Source organism: Canis lupus, chromosome 21 (genome assembly GCF_048164855.1).
Source record: "Canis lupus baileyi chromosome 21, mCanLup2.hap1, whole genome shotgun sequence".
NCBI lineage: Eukaryota > Metazoa > Chordata > Mammalia > Carnivora > Canidae > Canis > Canis lupus.
In genome coordinates, this window is record NC_132858.1 from 2674364 (window position 1) to 2682667 (window position 8304).

General features: G+C 41.9%; 1 pseudogene; it reads right to left on the bottom strand.

Annotated features, from left to right (window-relative positions):
- Positions 1 to 294: 294 nt before the first annotated feature.
- On the bottom strand, positions 295 to 806 carry LOC140613287 (ferritin light chain pseudogene; annotated as a pseudogene).
- Positions 807 to 8304: the final 7498 nt, after the last annotated feature.

An 8304-nucleotide genomic window follows, 5' to 3' on the forward strand; every position in this document is an offset into this window, starting at 1 on the left:
CTCTCTCTCTCTCTTTCATGAATAAATAAAATCTTAAAAAAAAACTTAAAAAAAAAATTCCTGGTCTGGGGGCACCTGGGTGGCTCAGTCAGTTAAGCGTCTGACTCTTGATTTCAGCTCAGGTCATGATCTCAGGGTCCTGGGGATTGAGCCCCATGTGGTCCATGACTTGTGAGAGGGCTCCAGGGTAGTTAAAAAGCTGCCTAGTGGCTACAGGAAGAGGCTCAGGCCCAAGCCCTAACACGAGGGGGATGCCATAGGGGTCCTTCAAAGGATACTGGGTTTCAGAGGCTCCTAGTCATGCTTGAGGGTGACCCTTTGAAAGGGATACTGGTCCAGCCCCACCTGGAGACCAAACAGCCTGCAGATGTGAGTCAAATGGTCACCAGCTTCATGGTGAGTTTCAACTCCTCATCTAAGGAGTGGTTCTCCAGGAAGTCACAGAGATGGGAATCTGCGTGGGCAGAACCCAGGGAATGCAGATCCAAAAGGGCCTGATTCAGGTTCTTCTCAGAACCCTTGTGGCTCCCATGGCATCTGGGGTTTATCTTAGGACAGCTTCTGCATGTCCCAGAAGAGAGCATAGCTATAGCACTGATTTTCATCTTTAAGAGAGTCTCAGCACCCTCATGCTTCTCTTCAGCCAATTTGCAGAAGTGGCCAATGCCTTCCAGAGCCACATTGTCATGGTCAATATAGAAGCTTAAAGACAGGCAGGTGCAGGAGGCCCGCAGATGCATGTTGACCAGGTGGTTGATGACAGCCTCCACCTTGGTGGAATAATTCTGATGAATCTGGGAGCTCATGGTTGATTGCAAATAGGAGCTAAGCTCAAAATAGGGTGTTGGCTGGTTCCAGAGGCAGAGGGTGGCCAAGAAGATGGCTCCAAAGGTTGTGATTGGAAAAAGAAAAAAAAAAAAAAAAGGCTGGGTGGCTCAGTGGTTGAGCATCTGCCTTCGGCTCAGGGAGTGATCGCATGGTCCCCGGATCGAGTCCCACATCAGGCTCCCTGTATGGAGCCTGCTTGTCACTCTGACTATGTCTCTGCCTGCCTCTCTCTCTCTGTCTCTCATGAATAAATAAATAAAATCTTTAAAAAAAGAAAAAGAAAAAGAATAAAAAAGGCTGGAGGGTGGTCAGAGGCTGGTAGAAGGGGTATCCCTGGGTCTATTCCATCCAAACACTGTTGAAGCAAGAGACAGATCCACGTGATTTCCAGATGCACTACCCATTTTTCTTATTCTTAATTGATTCATCAGATAACAGTTTGTCCAAAGTAATAATAGTAACAACATATTCAAATGTATATTTTTTATCAAATAAAAATAATAAAATAAAAAAGAAATAATAAATATAAATAATAATAAAACGAGAACAAAATAAACAATAAGAATTACAGCAGAGGGGCACGTGGGTGGCTCAGTGGGTTAAGCATCTACCTTGGGTCAAGTCATGACCCCAGGGGTCTGGGATCGAGCCTCACATTGGTCTCCCTGCTCAGTGTGGAGTCTGCTTCTCCCTCTGACCCTCCTCCCTGTTCGTGCTCTCTCTTATTTGAGAGAGAGAGTGAGAGAGAGAGAAGGAGAGCACAAGCGTTGGAGAGGGAGAATTAGGCTGCCTATCCAGCAGGGAGCCAATGCAGGGCTTGATCCCAGGATCCTGGGACCATGACCTGAGCCAATGGCAGCCGCTTAACAGACTGAGCCACCCAGGTCCCCCAATAAATAAAACCTTAAAAAGAAAAAAAACATTATAGTGAGTCAAATAAGCCAGATCTGAAAAAGCCACATATTGTGTGGTTCCATTTATATGAAATGTACAGGGCAGGCAAATTCATGGACAGAAGATGAATCAGTGGTCATGGGAGGCTGAGGGGAGAGGGCTGCAGGTTTCCTTCTATGGTGATAAAAGTGCTTTGGAGCCAGAGCTGATGACCTCACAACATCGTGAAATGTACAAAATGCCACTAAATCGTTTGCTTTAAAATGGTTATCTTGTTATCTGAATTTTACCTCCTTTTTTTTTAAGGTTCTCATGCTCCCATCTTCCTGGTTGGGCCCTCAGACCCTGAGCCAAAGGCAGATGCCTAACCGCTGAGCCACTCAGAAGTCCCATGAATTATCTTGTTATAAAATTATAAAATCTAAGGTTCTCTGAAGAAACACTACTCATTTCAGAAACACACACATACATACACATCTTATTTTTCTTTTCCTTTCTTTTTTAAGACCCAGATCACAGAATTGAATTAATCATATTTTGTTATCCACAGCTTACTGAAATTTTGGTCCATACATGGGGAAGAATTTTATATACATATATTGAATTTAAAAAAGTCATATGTAGGTTGCCTGGGTGGCTCAGTCGGTTGAGGATCTAACTCTTGATTTCCGCTCAGGTGATGATCGTAGGGTGGTGGGATCAAGCCCTGCGTAGGGCTCTGTGCTCAGCAGGAAGTCTGCTTCACACCCTCTTTCCTTCCCTCTCCCTCTGCTCCTCCTCCTGGCCCCTTGTTCTTTATCTCTCTCTCTCTAAAACAAATAAATCAATCTTTTTTTAAACAGATGCAAAGAGTAGTTATTATTTTTTAAGTTTTTTGCTTATTTTACTGATACTACATTTAAAAACAAACAAAAGTAACCTGTGGAATAGAGGCCAGAATAATAGGTGATATTCCACCTCACACTGGTCAGAATGGCTAAAATTAACAACTCAGGAAACAACAGATGTTGGAGAGGATGTGGAGAAAGGGGAACCCTCTTACACTGTTGGTGGGAATTCAAAATGGTGCAGCCATTGTGGAAAATAGTACGGAATTCCCTCAAAATATTAAAAATAGAACTATCTTATCTTACTATCAAAAAATTAAAAATAGAACTATCTTACCCAGCAATTACACTACTAGGTATTTATCTAAGGATACAAAAATAGTGATTCAAAGGGGCACATGCACCCCAATGTTTATAGCAGCAATGTCCACAATAGCCAAAATATGGAAAGAGCCCAGATGTCCATCCACTGATGAATGGATAAAGATATTATATATATATAATGGAATATTACCCAACCATCAAAAAGAATGAAATTTTTTAAAAAGGAATGAAATATTGCCATTTGCAATGACATAGATAGATCTAAAGGGTATTATACTAAAAGAAATAAGTCAGTCAAAGAAAGATAAATACCATATGATTTCACTAATATGTGGCATTTAAGAAACAAAACAGATGAACACAGGGGAAGGAAAGGAAATATAAAATAAAGAAAAAACAGAGGGAGGCAAACCATAAGAGACTTCATGACAGAGAATAAACTGAGGGTTACTAGAGGGGAAATGAGTAGGGGGATGGGCATTAAGGAGGGCACTTGATGTAATGAGCACTGGGTGTTTTTTTGTTTTTTGTTTTTAAGTTATTTATTTATTTATTTATTTATTTATTTATTTATTTATTTATTTATTTGAGAGGAGGCATGAGCAGGAGGGAGGAGCAGTGGGAAAGGGAGAAGCAGACCCCCACTGAGCAGGGAGCTATGAGAACTCAGGGCTTGACTCCAGGACCCTGAGATCATGACCTGAGGTGAAGGCAGATGCTTAACCTACTGAGCCAACCAGTTGTCCCAAGCACTGGGTGTTATATGAATCCCTAAATCTTACCCCTGAAACTAATAATACACTCCATGTTAACGAAATAGAATTTAAATTTTATTTATTTATTTTTAAATTTTTTAAAATTTTTATTTATTTATGATAGTCACAGAGAGAGAGAGAGAGAGGCAGAGACACAGGCAGAGGGAGAAGCAGGCTCCATGCACCGGGAGCCCGACGTGGGATTCGATCCCGGTCTCCAGGATCGCGCCCTGGGCCAAAGGCAGGCGCCAAACCGCTGCGCCACCCAGGGATCCCCTAGAATTTAAATTTTAAAAAAATTTTTTAAGATTTTATTTATTTATTCATGAGAGACAGAGAGAGCAGAGACATAGGCAGAGGGAGAAGCAGATTTCATGCAAGGAGCCCGATGCAGGACTTGATCTTAGATCCCAGGATCACGCTCCGAGCCAAAGGCAGATGCTCAACCACTGAGCCACCCAGGTGTCCCTAATAAAAAAAATTTTTTTTAAGAATAATGGCTACTGACTGGGAGGGTACATGATGGCACCTTCTAGAGTATTTGAAATGTTCTAGGTCTTGATTTGTTTACACAAGTGTGTGTGTGTATATATATATATATATATATATATATATATATATATATATATATAAATTTATCAAGATATACAATGAATATTTGTACACTTCATTGTATGTAAGTTTAACCTCATTTTTAAAAATTAAATTAAATGCAAACATCACCCTAAAAAGGAGAAATATTAGAATCATTCCCCTGGAAATAAGGAGTGTCCTAGTCATCAAGGGTTGCCATAACAAAATGCCACAGACTGGGTGCCTTAAACAACAGAAATTTATTTTCTCACTGTTCTAGAGACTAGAAGTCCAAAAGCAAGATGCCAGATGATGTAGTTTCTGGTGAAGACCCTCTTCCTGGTTTGCACACAGCTGCCTTCCCACTGTGTTTTTGCATGAGGGGGAGCGGGAGGAGAACTTTTGTCTTATTCTTCTTATAAGGACACTGTCTCAAAGCGGGAGTCCCATCCTCACGACCTCATCTAATCCTAATTACCTCTCAAAGGCATCACCTCCAAGTCCCATCACGTTGGGAGTTAGGGCTTCAACATGAATTTCTGAGGAGGACACATTCAGTTCATAATAGAATCCAACTAATGTAGAATCCACATTACACTGTGTTTCTCCAAATAAAGACTTCCTGTACTTTTATATAGCTCCCTTAAAATAAGCCTAAGTGATCACAAAACAGAGTGAAATCAATAAACTGAATTCTACACCAGCTGGCTAAGCAAGATTTCTCCACACTAAATGGTTGCTATCAGGATAATTCCTTGGTTTTATTGTTTTCCCCACTTCCTTCTGGCTCCTGGTGAGGGATGCAGCAGCCAGGCCACTCCTAGGACACCTGCAGTCATACCTACTGTAAACTGCAGCAGAAGAGAAGAGGAATGGGTCACACTCAACATCAGGAGTCTAACTACAGATACTTACACACATTCTAAAATTCATGTGGGATCTCAAGGGGCTCCAAATAGCCAAGACAATATTGAAAAAGAATAAAGTTATAGAACTCATACTTTTCCAATCTCAAAACTTACTGTAAAATTTAAGTAATCAAAACAGTATGGTTTTGGCATATGGAAAGACAGATGGAAAAAAAAAAAAAAAGGAAAGACAGATGGATCAATGGAATAGAATTGAAGGTCCAGGGATCCCTGGGTGGCGCAGCGATTTGGCGCCTGCCTTTGGCCCAGGGCGCGATCCTGGAGACCCGGGATCGAATCCCACATCGGGCTTCCGGTGCATGGAGCCTGCTTCTCCCTCTGCCTGTGTCTCTGCCTCTCTCTCTCTCTCTCTCTCTGTGTAACTATCATAAATAAATAAAAATTAAAAAAAAAAAAAAAAAAGAATTGAAGGTCCAGAAGGAAACCTATATATCTAGGCCAGTGGGTTTTTGACAAGGGTGCCAAGAGCATTCAATGGGGAGAGAACAGTCTCTTCAACAAATGGTGCTGGGACAACTGGATTTCCACATGCAGAATAGTGAAGTTGGACCTTTCCTCACACCGTATGCACAAATTAACTCAAAATGGATCAATTACCTAAATATAAGCTAAAACTATGTGTAAATATATAATAAATAGCTAAAACTATAAAACTCTTGAAATAAAACATACAGGTAATCATCATAGCCTTCCATTTGGCAATGGTTTCTTAGATCTGACACCAAAGGCACGAGCAAAAAAAAGAAAATAGACAAATTAGACTTCATCAAAAATTTTAAAAACTCAAAAAACATTCTCAAGAGGGTGGAAAGACAATAGAACAGGAGAAAATATTTGCAAATCATGAATTCATTGAGTCTGTGTCCATAGTGTAAAGAATTCTTATGACTCAACCACAAAAAGAAAATAAAAGTTAAAAATAGGCATGGAGGGATGCCTGGGATGTGATCTTGGGATCATGGATTGAGTCCCATATCAGGCTCCCTGCATGGAGCCTGCTTCTCCCTCAGCCTGTCTCTGCTTCTCTCTCTCTTGCTGTCTCTCATGAATAAATAAATAAAAATCTTTAAAAAATAAATAAAAATTAAAAAAATAAAAATAGGCATGAGCACCTGGCTAGCTCAATTGGTAGAGCATGCAACTCTCGATCTCAAGGTTGCAAGTCAAAGCTCCACATCGGGTGCAGAGATTACTTAAAAATAAATTCTTCAGGGGCACCTGTGTGGCTCAGTCAGTTTAGCGTCCAACTCTTGATCTCAGTTCATGTCTTGATCTCAGGGTCATAAGGTCAAGCCCTGTGTTGGACTCTGCTCTGGGAGCAGAGCCTACTTAAAAAAAAAAAAAGCAAATATGGGGCACCTGGATGGCTCAACCACTGAGCCACCTGGTAGGCAGGTGGTGGAGTATGCCACATTCTTCTACAGTAACAACAAACCAAAGGTACTTTGGAAACTCCCACACATCACTCTCAAAAAAGTAGCTCAAATGGGATGATCCCACCCCCACCTCCCCACGCATCAGGAAGACACAACAAGAGTTACAGCGATGGTTCAAGGGTGGGCATATGACCTAGTCTCACTAATAAGAGGTAACTTCTGAACTTTTCTGGAATTTCTTAGACAAGATGCATTTACTCTCTGTTGAGCTTACAAAAGTACCAGATTGTAAACCTGCGGTGGCTATTGATGTGAAATGTTGGGGTCCAGGGGCAAATGATCATGGAAGAATTCTTGAGATGTCTTTGGGGCAAAAAGGGTGGTTTTAATTAAAACACAGGGACAGGACCTGTGGGCAGGAAGAGCTGCATTGGGGTTATGAGGGGTGAGTGATTATATACTCACAAGTTGGGAGGGGGTTGGGGTAGTGTAAGTCTCTAAAGAATTTAGAAGCAAGGTTTCAAGGTTTCTAGGACATTGAGGGGCTAGCTGTTGTAAGGAAAAGGTCATTTACTACTGTCTAGTAAAACCTTAGTCAGGACACTCTTCGAATGTAGATCAGTGGCCATATGTTTAGAGGATGATTGCTAATATGTGTCTTGGGGTGGGGAGGTGTTAGAGATGAAGTTTCCAAAGGGATTTTTTTTAAAGGATCCTAGAGGTCGGGCTAATGTCAAGCTAAGGTTGCCTTTTGCCTCTAGCAAAGTATTAACATTGAGGCAGCTAAACTCCTTTTTGTTTTTCGGAAGGCTCCATCCCAGCATGGAGCTCAAGGTGGGGACTGAACTCAGGCCCCAGAGATCAAGAGTCCCTGAGATCAAGAGTTAAAAGCTTGGGGATCCCTGGGTGGCTCAGCGGTTTCGCGCCTGCCTTTGGCCCTGGGCATGATCCTGGAGACCCGGAATCGAGTCCCGCGTCGGGCTCCTGGCATGGAGCCTGCTTCTCCCTCTGCCTGTCTGTCTGTCTGTCTGTCTGTCTCTCTCTATCATAAATAAATAAAAATAAATCTTTAAAAAAAAAGAGTTAAAAGCTTAACTGACTAAGCCACCCAAGTGCTCCTAGAAAGCTAAGGTCCTTGAGGACCAGCACTCTGCCTGTCTCAAGTACTTGTTTAATAGGCTGTAAGTTGTGGGGATCCCTGGGTGGCTCAGTGGTTTAGCGCCTGCCTTCAGCCCAGGATATGATCCTGGAGTCCCCGGATTCAGTCCCATATCGGGCTCCCTGCATGGGGCCTGCTTCTCCCTCTGCCTGTGTCTCTGCCACTCTCTCTCTCTCTCTCTCTCTCTGTGTCTCTCATGAATAAATAAAATCTTAAAAAAAAAAATAGGCTGTAAGTTGTAAGGAAGTTTAGTTTTAGTTTTTGGGTTTTTTTTTTTTTTTTTTTGGCCTTTGTTCTCCACTTCAGCTCAGGTGTTCATTTTAGCCACCACATGGTGGATTTTGCCTGAAAACAAACCCAGTGTAGAAGACTGAGCCTGGAGATGGAGAGAAATGACATTCCTGAAAATATGTGTGCTCCTGAACCCAGCAGTGTCTGACGTCAGAGTAGTTCAGGGCTTTGCTGATACATGGACTGGTGCTTTCTCTTTTTCACTTGACCTCGTTGGCATTTGATTTCTATCGTCTGCAACTGAAGAGTCCTTTTTTTTTTTTTTTTAGGATTTTATTTATTTATTCATAAGAGACACACAGAGAGAGGCAGAGACATAGGAAGAGGGAGAAGCAGGCTCCGTGCAGG